Below are 13,446 nucleotides of genomic sequence, written 5' to 3' on the forward strand. Positions count from 1 at the left end.
GTCCCGCGGACATCTTCAAGACGAGAAGCTTGATTTATTTCGCTCTTATCTTTCATTCCCCCCCCCCCTCTCTTTCTCTCTCTCCCATTGGATTCTGGAATCACTGAGAAAGGATTATCGTCAAGTTAGACGAACAAATCGAAACTTTTAATTTTTAATCTTTTTTCACCGGGCGTCCCATCCGCGTGGCTTTTGTTACTAGAAAATAGACATCTTCCAAATCTGCTTTAACGAGCCTCGAGAAAAATGGAATAGGAAGATAAACGATGCGATAACCTCGCCTCGAAGTAGCGATTAAGTTTGCGATAATCTCTCTACAGCTGGTGTCGCTAATAACAAAGTTTGTACGTCTCTCGAGGCGTTTAAGTGCCAGACAGCGTTTCTTAATACATTTGTGACTACGACCGAATGTCCGTACCAATAAATGTTGAATTGACGGGAAGAATAATTTAAGCTGAAAAGACTTTAAGTCTAATCGGTATCGAATCGTTCGTTATTAATTGATAAATCATTAATACTTCGAGCAATTTTTAAACATTTTTAAACTGACGCAACGTCCATTTTAAATATGGATATACGATTTTAATTAAAAAGTATAATAATTTGAAAATCGAAATTGTAGACGAAAATAATATAAATGCGTGTTTAAATGTCTGTTAATTTAATAATGCTTAAAAGGTAACTCGTGCCCGGATTATAACATCATAGCTCATAAAATCGGAAAACGATTTTGGAAATCGTTTGAAAAGACTATTCCGATAAGATACGATGATCCATTATACAGGTTCCATTTCGCGGAGCGTCGGTTCATATTGATTTTCATGTATTTTCGCGGGGAACTATCGTCGCCTCGTCGTTACCACGTCTTATCGTCCCGGGGTTTGCTTCGTCTGGATGGCGAAATAGGATTTGGACTTTAATGCGTTTCCCGCTGGGTACATCCACGAATCGACAGTCAGGAATTCGACGCAGCATTACCGGTGTAGCAACAGAATTTCTCTCTTGCAATAAAATCGTCCGTGAAATATTTACACAACTCATGTTTGCGCTTCAGCCAGAATTTTCCCAGCGCAACATATCGACTGACATCGACGATTACATCAGTCTGTCCTAACACAATACATATCAGTTTGTTGTTATTGTTTACGACACGTATGTATGACGTATATTTTATATTTTAACAGAATTATTTGTCTTTGCGTGTTTTAATTACTGTTTAATTAGAAATCAAGAGGGATATATTATATATTTACAATACAGAATTATTTTGTATCGTTTTCAATATAATCTAATGTATTTATAAAAACGTGTGATGTAAAAATTTTGAAATATGCCCTAAAGCAATTTTCTACAAAAATTTTGAAAGTAAAATTTGTTTTTAGAAATTTTCATAATATTATAAAAGTGAGAAACTAAAAAAAACTAAACATCCGCAGTCACAGAATCATTTGCCATTATTTTCCTATGTAATGCACCTACAAATACGGCTGATGTAAAAATTTTGAATCGCGTGATAAATGGCGGCTTCTTATGAAATTTTTGCCGAGGAGAAATCGGCAAATATGTTGGAACACCCATAGTCGGAAAAAGATGTGACAGTCGTGAAAGACTTTTCCTTGTAATCTTTCCTTCTTGCTGGCAAAGAAGAAATAGAATCTTCATCGATCGCGACACCCCAGACCTCTCCTAGGTACGTGCTAAATATCAAACGCCGAACATTATTTCCAAGTGTCGATCACTTTTCACGGGCATTGTTCCCTTATTAGAAAACCACGAGTCAGCGCTTGACCAATTCGCCAGACAATACGACGCCATCGATCCGAAACGAAGTTAACGTACCGGCCTGCGTTCTGTGTAATAAGTTGTACCCAGTGAGATGATTCGTTAAAACAAAATTGCATGCGTCATTAAATCATGCCGACAGCTTGAACAGCGGAGCGAGCTGTGATATATAGTTTCTTGCGGTAATTTATTGACGAGCCAATCACAGCAATAAAGCGATTACGACAATCACATCGGTTGGACCTCAATTCCGATGTCCTTGCTTCTTATCGGGGTCCCCAGCTCTCAGCGACGCGACGCGACGCCGACGCCAGTCGTCCCCAGCGTTGTGTTTTCCATCGGCGAGGCAGTACACGTACGTTGCCACGGAAACGACAGTTGCCTCTAAAGTTTTTCGCCGTGACGAGAGATTTTTCGCGAGGATAAGTGAAAGACGCTATATTGTACGAAGTGCTGGTAGGGCTTCCTAACAACTTGGCCAATGTTATCACACACACACACACATACACACACACACACACGCACGCACACACACACACACACACACACACACACACACACACACACACACACGCACACACACACGCACACACACGCACGCACGCGCACACACACACACACACACACACACACACACACACACACACACACACAACACAGACACACATATAAATTCCTCCCGTTTTATCCTCCCTCTCTACTCAGCATGTATACGCAAGCCAATGTGTATATACACGCAGTCATGAGTGGTGAGCACAACATCGCGAAGAAAAACTTAAGCACGACACGTGTATACACACAATCTCGCGTGGCCCACGTAGTACACCCACCAATCTTGCAACACACACGATTGCGCTTTTACCCAGAGTGGCTTCCGGTTTCATGGGAATACAGCCGATAGAGCGCGCGGTGTCGGGTCTCTGGGGATGTTCGTCGGACAAATTTCCCTCCAAGATAAACTGCTCTACCCTACCCCCCTTCCCAGGTAAGCCCCGGCATGTTTCTTAGAAAAATTTCCCGGTATCCACAAATAACCCGACTACACCTCGACTGACCCGCTCTTCCGTCTCGTGTGCACCCCTCTGCGCTATCGTTAGCTCGATGAAAACTTCGGGGGATAAAGAAGGCGTGGTAGTCAGATTGAGTTTTACGCGATCGGCCATTTTCTGCAGAGGCGAATTTCCATTTTGCTTGCCCAACAGGACTTTATGTTGCCCATCGGCTTCCTTTTTCGGCGCTCTCGCCCTCCCGCGGGAAATCGCACGAGAAATTGAGCGGGACGAGACGAAATATAAATGCAGCACGCCGGATTCTAGAAATCCAATGGAATCGAACAATATTATTTTATCCATTCGAAGGGAGATAAGCATATATGCGATAACCAAATATTAGATTCCTTCATTATAAAATGTTTGCGACAAGGAAAGATAAATGTATATATAGGGAGTTTTATAATTATTGACACAACGCTTGTAAGTAGGTAGAGCGAGTTAAACTGAATAGAAAAAAGTCTCGCGCTATTTTGAGATTTTCACAATATAGTTAACGGGAAATAAAATGCAAGGATCTGCGAATAAGCATATGTCCGCGCGATTCGATCAGCGTTTATGGTTTCTTGGGGAATCTGTGGGAGGAGTTTTGTAAATAATAATGTGCCATTCGTGTATACTCTGAAAGAAAAAAGAATTTGTAGTAATCAAGCTTTAGTGAAAGAACTTCAATTAAATGTTTGATTACAACCAAATATATAATAATATTTAGTAATGATATTGATAGTAACAAAACGATTACTAAGTATTATTAAATTTTTTTGTTATATTAAGTGAATATTCGATTGAAACTATAATATTACACGAAAGCTTAGTAACTATCGTGTAGGTTTGATTATTACAAAAACTATTGAACTATTCTTAACATAAAAAACGTTACCTCTTGATTTTAAAGTAAGCTCATCTAAAATATAAGCACCAATAGGATTTTTTTAATTTCAAAGGGAATTTTTTCAAAAGATGGATTAATAGCAGATATTCTTAATTTTTATAATTTATTCTACTTATTTTTATAAGGAATATGAGATTGTTGTATTGGTTTTATTGTAGAACTGGATTTTCCGTAAATATGCAGGAAAATGTTATTCTTAGATATTGAATTTCGTATATACGTTTTCCGTCGATTGTGAAAGTTAAAAACAAACAATCAAATAAATAATAACAGTATAATAAATAATAAATACTGATATTTGAAACATGCATGTTATTTTGAAATGATTAGATTAATTCTTCGAGCCACTTTTTATTATTGTCTCATTTATTATTTAAATATCACGATGTTTAATGTTTTGAGTGTCAAACATACTGCACCAGTTATAATAACTAAACAATATTTGTACAGTCGATAAAATCTTGTTTTTTTTAACTATAAACATTAATTAGCAACTTATTAATAACAAACGTAATAGATTGTACATATAAACATGGAGTCATTATTAAGAAATTGCTAATTAATGTATATTTTCTAAAAATAACATTTTTAAAAATATTCTCTGCAAAAAATATACTTTTTACATTAATATACTTTTTCTGTTAAATTGTAATGGTATAATTGTTGCAAACGTCAAATAAAACATGATCCGCATAAACTGTCATTGCTCAGAAATTCGTTAGAAGCAATATATTTTTAGTTGCAAAGATATACTTTAAAAAGAAGAATATATCCTTACTCATTGAAATTGAGAATATATGTGCTGGGAAGGTTTGTAAAGTATATAGCCCTCTTTTTTCCGTGAATAAAGTATATAATCCAATTTTTCCGTTGTACCGAATTCTTTTTTTCAACCATTGTTATTTATAAAGCGCTCTTCCCATTGTTCCTCACTGCTGTCGCCGCATCTTGCGGACACACGCTGATTCACAAATCTTCATTAAATTATTTTCTCGTTAACTATTGCGAAAATTGTAAAACGATACAGGACTTCTTTTTGTTCAGTTTAATCTGCTTCGTCTATTCACAAGCTTATCACTAATTATCAGATATCCTGTATATATAGTATATATAAATAAAATTTAATTATATAAATTATATAGTAATAAAACAGAAATTTAATTTTATGTATACATATACACAAAATAATAGCAGATAAATAATATATAAATACATAATTAATTTTATGTATATATGTATTATATATAGAATTAGTTCTTTTACGAATACGATAGTGCAAAAAAATTCATAATTGCAATTTGCAAAGGCATTACTGTTCGCATTTTATTCAACGACGCTTATAAGATATGTGTAAAGAAAAACGAGAGGAAGAGGAAACGATCTCGAGTTGGGTCGTTTAGATCGATCGCGAGCACGCGTCGGCTTGCACGTCGACTGTGACTACTGCGAGTTTCGGTATAATTACACGGCTCGCGTTTTACTGACTTTTTTACGAGCACGTATCTACGTATCGTTACTGCACGGAACCAGATTGTTACGGATCCAATTTCTTTTTTTTCCCCCCACTTTTATATTTTAAGTTAATTTCATCGGATCCTTCTTTCTGTCTTCGAACAAAGGTGCTTTTTCTATCCGTTCATTCTGTATTTGAAAATTCTACGCGCATGAAATTTATGCTTTGATTAAAATATTACGATCCTCGGATTTAACGAATTGATCTTTTTTTATGCGTTGAATGTAACGTCGGGGAAAAGACAGTTTTATTTAAATCGATGATAAAAATTGAGAGTACAAGAATTCCATAAAATGCCAGGGGCTTTCGGAGCAGAAATAAATTAGAAGACCAGCGTGATTTCAGACAATTCATTGGAGTAACTATGGTTTGCGTATTTCACAAAGTACAAAGTTTGATAAAGTATGTCTGCAAAAAGGATAAAGGATGGAGGAAGGAACTGTAATCCCATATCAGCGCTTTACAATTGCATCATCCGATCGCATCTTCACTGCCAGTGTACGCATTAAATGCATTTCAAGGCAATTTCAATAAATAACTGGATTTAAAGCTAAACGATCCAATTTTCTGATAAATCTTCTTCTGATGAAGGCAGTCATATAAATGTATTCAATCGTGATAGGCTGACATTCTTTTACCCTTATTGCCATCAATTTATTCATTTGCTAATGAATTATTTAATTAGACGGCACGAGCTTAAGAATAATCCGTATAACTAAATCACGCAGGGCTTTTATTAATAAATGCACATATTACCGCACTCAAAGTAATATTTATCTCTGAAAACTTAAATGCAAATCAATGACGGTCAATTAAATTACAGTGGATATATGAAATTATTTCGATTTTCGACGAGCAATAATTTCCTGTTTTCGGCTATTTCCGAATATCGTGAATTAATTAATATTCATTATGTGCCGATTTAGTTAGTATTTTGTGTTTCTAACCGGGAGAGAATTATTCAATGTGCAGAAAAGAAGATCGCGTATACATATATCTATAAACGCGCAGAACTAAATCTCACCCATTTGTCCGTCGCGCAAATCGCGGTGTAGGGCATAAGAATACCTCACTGCGGAACGTCTTATAAACTGTGTTTACGACTGCGTGTTTCGCGCGTCCCGTCATAAACTCTTGGGCGACACATTCGAAACAATCCGCGCCACGACGTGGCGTCGCGATATATTGAGATTATGGATATTAAGGGTGTAACTAATAACGCGCGACGGGTGTACGGCTTAAGATAAACATACGGGACGATTTTTCTCACGTGGAGAACCCAACCCCCGAGACTATCGGCGAGACCATCCGAGCGCGGTGGCTCGTAAATTTCCTCGAAATCGGGAGAGAAAAATCACCCCCGGCCGTCGAAAACCTCGGCAGAACTGTGGATTGGCGAAGGCCAAGGATTGAAAGATGGCCGAGGGCTACGAAGTTGAGCGGGGTATAAGTAGAGGGATAAAGTCACAGTTAGTCGTATCAGGCTAGTCTGTAGTTGCGCAGTTCCTTTTTTTCTTTTCACCCTGCCTGCCTGCCTGCCTGCCTGCCTGCCTGCCTGCCTGCCGCCCCAAAGCCGACTGAAGGGGCCATTTTCGCGGTACTTTTATCCCACCGATGGAAATATTTTTATCGAAACCCTCGCACCGCACCCCGCGGCATCGTTCTGTAGATTTTGTTTTATGCTTTATTTGGGGATCCGGTCCAAAGTTTAGCGCGGAATATCTACCGGCTGTAACGAAGATAAGGCACAGGAAACAAATAAAGTGGCCATTCGAGCGCCGTGAAACTTTTAGTGCTGCCTCGCAACAGAATTACGCCGTCGTAACCTTAGATTTATCAAGCGACAAGTTTATAAACTGACTGGAAAAACAGTGTTTCCACTTGAAACAGGTGCGGCGCGGATAAACGGTTCATGAAGCTTACAGCACGTGAAGATTGAGATTTCGCTTGTACAACATTATTGATCGCTACGGCGTGAACTGAAAATTTTAAAACAATTATTCTTTCCATTTATCTCGATATTAACGTTAACATTTTTATTGATCCTTAAACTGTAATGTCGGTCTTACAGACTAAGCTATTGAAACTTTACTTGTCAATGACTTCCTTGAGAGAGACATCCCCAAGAGACGCTTTAAACTCATAATACCTTCGTATGCCATTTATTCCCATCAAACGTTAGTCCCAGTATCATTCGCTGGGAACGTGAAATATAAAACTGTCGAAAAATTCTACATAAAGAAATTTAGTATCAAATCAACAATTTATTGTTTCATATATAAACAAGAATATAACATCTTCTTGAAAAAATTTATGATTTTAAACTGACATAATTTGCTTACATAAAGAGAAAAATTTTCTTTATGTGAGCAAATTATGTCTGTTTAAGATTATAAATTCTTCCAAAAAAATTTATGTTCTTGCCTATATACGAAACAATGAATTGTTGATTTGATATTAATTTTTTTTTCTGTGTAGCGATATCACAGGCCAAGATTTACTGTTGTGTACTCGTATTTACAGATGTGATGTTATATTTTAATGTTAGGCAAATTTTTATAGTTCAACTTTCCTAGGATGTTTTAGGATTTTTAAATTTTTTGAATTGATGGGAGATGTTTTGAAAACTGATCTTTTTCAAATTTTCACCCTAATAACTCCCGAACGAGTCAACGTATCAATCTCCGTTTTGTACTAAAAATTTTCTTTTTCTATGTTCTTTCAAATGATATATTACAATATCGAGGGTTTTATTTGAAATATTTGAGTTGAAGTCTCGCAAGAGCAATTTGTACAATTCTCTGAAAAGCGAGCCCCTCGAAATGATTAAACATGTATTTCGCGGTTTTTCATAATTTTGAACCGTTTCCGAAACATACTGAGAGAAGTAATTATCAAACGTTTAGTTAAATATTGATCAAATGAATTTTGTAGTTACTAGTAGCAATAATTTAGTTACGTTTAACGAAACATTTGATCATAAGTTGTATGAAAACAATTATTTGATTAAGGTTACAAATTGTTTGGTCGTCGAAACAACTATATATTTAGTAATTACGACTATAAAATTTATTTGACTATTTAACTAAACGCGTTTGGTCTAGCGGAGTCTAGCTCACTAAATATTTCTCTCGTTGTCAGTGTAGCGGGGAAAGTTTTACAGACTTCGGAGACACCTCGTACATAAGATTTTTTGCTGATTCTCACATTAAAACGTCTTTCTGTTTGTCTATTAAAAATATGCAGAATAATTGAAAACATGCATTTTTCATTACAAGGAACTTACAAAATTAACGGATGCATGATAACGGTCTGTCAGACCGCCGTTTACCGATAGTGTGATTTTTTCGAGTGTTACAGTTTAAGGGTTAAGGGATATTGGAAAAAATTGAAAAAGAAAAAAAAGGATATCATTGTGCGCAAGCTTAAAAAAGGTTTAAAAGGCAAATGGGGAAAACGAGTATGGACATTTAAGCGTCAAATTGCACGAGAGTGTTTCCCGGCGTGACTCTCGGAAATCAAATCGAATCCCTTTTGAGCGTCTATCTCTGTGTCGTCAGCGAGGAGGAAGCGGAGCGATACAAACTACGGTGAAAGAGCCAAAAAATTCCGACGTCGACTGGCGAACAGAGGGAAGGACCGCGCCTGTTAGTCGCTTTTTGTCCGGCGCGCGTCATTGAGCGTGCGTACGGTATCGTTGCAGTCGTGCAACTGGTGCAATCGCGTCGGCACGAGCGACGACGAACAAAGGGCACGAGTTGCCCGCACGGCGACACGCGAAACGTCGCGTCGCGTCGCGTCTCGCGTGCGCTTTTGTAACGCCGAATGTGCCGAAAGCCGATAGCGCGACGTTTCTTGAGAGGTGCGCGAAGCGAGAGAAGAGAAATGGACGAGAAACGGGAGGGACGTAAAAAAGAGGAAGGCAAAAACGAGCGAATACGCGGCGCATCGACGAAGAGCGGAAAAGGAGCAAACGAGAACAGAGCGCGCGGCACCGAGCTCGAAATTCGCTCTGAATTCGCAGATAATTGAAAATGCCGTGCCGGTCAGTGCACATAACGCTTATCGATCGCTCACGTCTCTGTCTGGCTAGTTACTCTCTGGATCCCTACCGCGATGTTGCATTTAATTCGCTAAATCGCAGACACATTCATCCAACAAGAAGCGGAAAGTTCAGCTTGTTAAAATTAGATTTGTATTTTCAACGTGTGCACGCTTTGAAGATATTATCTTCATAAAAAATTGGACACAAGCTGATTGAGAGTATCGAGAGCACGCTCAAAGCTCAAACTTTAAGATTTAAGAAGCTTAAACTAATATATTCGAAATAATCTGATGAATGCTTCAACGCGGACGGGAAAGTATTTTTCACGATTATTTTAATTCTTTTGACACAAACCTGGGTAACTCGTGTTCGATTGATTTCTGTTCATCGAAGCTTCTCGAAATCTCAAAGAATCCCCCATTTCCTGTTCTCTCCTAAAAAGTCGTAGCGAGGGATTTCTTTGCGGTAGGTTGACCGAAATCACATCATTTTCTCTACAAATAGCGCCGAGTTCATTTTTGTGTCTGACCAGTGATTCAGGAATGTAAGCAATATCTTTTTTTTATGAAAAGTAAAAATTTTGTAAAAATTATTGTAAGCATTCCGTTTCAATATTAGTATGTTTAAACGTGTTTGTTTTTATTAAAAAAAATATTTTTTGTTTAAAGAAAATCACTCATATAAAAAGAAAAACTGGATTTGGCGAACAGAAGTGAGGGGTCGAATTTCAGTGCAAATAAGTTAACGTAGAGCTTTTTGGAAAAGATATTATTTTTGCTTAAAAATAAAAAAGTTTTTATTTTTTTGATACTCGAGTTTTCTTGTTTGCCTCTTATAGAAAATCATTTTTACATGCCTGAATAACTACAGAGAAGAAGTGATATGTTGACTATCTATTTACATTTTATATAATAATTTTTTAATAATTAACATTTTAATTTAATAACTATATTCATCAAACTATTTATTAATAGATTCTAGACTCAAATTATGACACATTTTTATATATATATATATAATATATTATTTATAAAAATGTAGCAATGATTGAAGAGGAACAGAGGAATGGTAACATGGTCTATCACACAAATAAATTTAAAAAATTGGTTTATAAAAAAATTGCTTAATAAAAACATAGTGTTTTGTTAAAAAAATTATACATTCATTCAAAATAAAGAGAAAATATTGCGAAATGTGTGCAAATGTATGTACATATACAAAAGCATTTTGTATGTAGATTGGAGTAATGAAAATTTGAAATACATGTAATATAAACATTGTAAAAACTACAGATTGGCAATAAAATACAATCAATATATTAAATAACTATTTCAATTTAAAAAAGAGATCATATTAGGCGTGTTGAGACGTCAATACGGATAAAGACTCACATTAGCAAATCTCATTGTTCTTGTTTAACTTTGTTTAATTTAAAACATGTACAGTATTTAAAACTAGTCAAAAAATTGAGTAGCAAAAAACGTCTGAATATACATATATTCGTATTATAATACGCTTGAATTTAAAAAAATAAGGAAGTGTGTGTAATTAAATGTTAAAATATACTTTAAAAATATTTCGAAAATTAAAATGGCTTATAACAAATATTGGCTGTGTATTGATCTATTAGCGCCACTACAACGTCAAGTTACTAAATAAATAATTCAATACGTAATTATTAAAATTTGTCATCATAACGAAGATAATATGAGCGATCGTATTATAACATCATCTTCTCTGCTTTTCGAAGAATTTGGAGTTTTTGTATCTTTTGCAATGCTTTATATTTAAGGCTAAAAACCCTATAGTTATTTTCTTATATACATTTATTATAAAAAGTTACAAAATTTTGAATGAGATAACTTTCAATTTGTAATTAATTTTCTGTATTCAAATTATAATACATTACTTTTAGTTTTTTTCCAAAATAAAGTACATACATTTGTTTTAGAAACTTTAAAGTATGTTTATAAATTTTTAGAGGTTTTTTGGACTACTTTAAGTGGGTGAAAAAGTACTCGGACGCGAGTTACCCGGCTACCTTTTGCGTAGATAACGTGCCGTTTTTCACGTCGCATTGTAAAAGTTAAGAATATACTTTTTCTAAGCGGATAATATATAACTCTGCTGTTCTGTTCGAATTTCTTATACTGCCATATCATTTGAATCAATACAATCCAAAGGTTCTAAAAGGTAAAAAAAAAAAAATTACAGAAAAGAGATCTTACTTACAAACGGAATCATCGAAATACCAGAAAAAAGTTTTTAAATAAAAGATCAGTAAGAAAATGAAATGCAATCTGGGTCAAACAGAACCCAAACAGAATAGCAGGGTTGAGGCAATGAATGCAAGAGAATACGATTGAACGCGAATAATTAAATACCCTGGGAAGATGCGCGGTTTTTTTTTTACGTGCATACGCATGTTTAATTTTAATGAAACAACGGGGAAACGAGGAAGAGTTACCCGCGAGTAACAGCGAGTTGACTGTACTGCGGGATTGCAAAAGTTCGGCAAGCGAGTTAAATAAGCGATGTAATGTAAAGTTTTCGCGCGTGCGAAATAGCGCGGCGCAATAAAACTGAAATGAAAAACGGCATCGTGAGACGGTGTGAGTGAAGCGCGTTATTTCTCGCACGCCCCGGCAAATCAGCGGAAACGTCGTAAGAAAGTCGCGCGAATCGAAAATTTACTGCTCGCCGACTCAAGTGGACCGGCGAAAGTTTGACAGAGCCAATCGGCCGGTGGGCTTCCGGCGTGCAATCGCGGGGGCGCAATATCAGACGAAATCGCAAGCCGCGCGGAATACCAAATTGCGAGCGATATGAGAGAACGGGGAGGAACGAACAAACAAAAAGGCAAAAAAAGAGAGAAAAAAATTAAATAAAGGTAAAGAGGGGGGAAAAAAATGTAAAAGCGCAATTGACGCTCGAGAGCACGACGGTGCGGCGGTATACCGAGAGCATAAGCAAATATAATTAACAGAATAAATAGAGCGAGCAAATAGCAAATGATGTTGGTGTTCAGCGAACAGCGGAAGCGCCCGCGATAAATGGAAACGGAAACAGCATAGCGGAGGAAAACGTGTCGCCGCGTTCTCGCGCGCATATACACGCGCCACTTAACGAACTCGTGGGGGAAAAAAAAAAGAGTTGCGCGGAATAATACAGATACGTTTCTTTTTGTTGTCGGAGCATACGATACGCGCGCGCACAGTTCCCGGTCCTACGGTGTAAACTGGAAAAATAAGTCTCGTCGAACGCCGTTTGATAACGCAGCTGTTTACGAAAGCTTCACGGTCGTAATAAATGGACGAATAAATTTACCTAAGCCGTCCGGTGAAAATTAGATGACATAAAACAGCGACGGGATATAAACGACGGCCAACATATACGGCCGTGTTTTCGTTCGCGCGCTCTCGCTGCATTTAAGAAAAATCAAGAATGCGGGCATCGTGCGCTCATACATTTTTATATCGCGCGTTAACGCTTGGATACTGCTAATGGGCAAACGATACAGTAATTATAATATATTGCTGGAGGGTGTCACTAACACTGGTTTCGACACATTTTATCGTAATAAATAGAAAGAGACAGTTATGCTTGTAAAATTATTGAAAGAATTAATCGCGCATGACATAGAGGAAAATGATAAAGAAGAAAGTAAGTATATTCTTTTTTTGGTCATCTATAAGATATTCGTAAAATATTTGCGCGATAGATTAAATTTATTTATTATGATAACACTTTAACAATTAAAATTTGTGACGCGATTAGGGGAGAGTTGCCAAGTGCGTAACACTTAAGGATGTTTTGGTTATATAATATGAACTAAAAGTTATTTAAAAACTGACTTTTTCTATGTTTATTCTGTTTTTTTTAATCAACAAAAAATATTTTGATTGCAAATGTCCAAATTTTAATCCCGAAATTAGCTTCAAACAAGAAACTAGCTTTAATGAAAATTTTGATTCATGATGGTTTTTGCATTGGAAATTGCTATATTTTGCTGCAGTTTTTAATAAATAAACTTTCAAACGAGTAAGTGGATCTAAATACATTTTTACACGAATATTTATTACTGTTTTATTAGTGTATGTAAAAATTTTGATTTACTTTGTAATGCACGTCATCAAATTTGCAATTAAGTATAATATAATATAGT

At 36.3% G+C, this 13,446-nt stretch overlaps 2 protein-coding genes across 3 annotated transcripts in view; one reads left to right on the forward strand and one right to left on the reverse strand.

The window, feature by feature from the left end:
* LOC105199559 overlaps positions 1-13,446 on the forward strand; it is a 379,163-nt gene that overhangs the window by 232,993 nt on the left and 132,724 nt on the right. The window lies entirely within an intron of this gene.
* Positions 1-13,446, reverse strand: part of LOC105199549 — a 138,790-nt gene that overhangs the window by 82,908 nt on the left and 42,436 nt on the right. The gene's annotated exons all lie outside the window — the stretch shown is intronic.

The sequence above is a fragment of the Solenopsis invicta genome, chromosome 16 (assembly GCF_016802725.1).
Source record: "Solenopsis invicta isolate M01_SB chromosome 16, UNIL_Sinv_3.0, whole genome shotgun sequence".
NCBI lineage: Eukaryota > Metazoa > Arthropoda > Insecta > Hymenoptera > Formicidae > Solenopsis > Solenopsis invicta.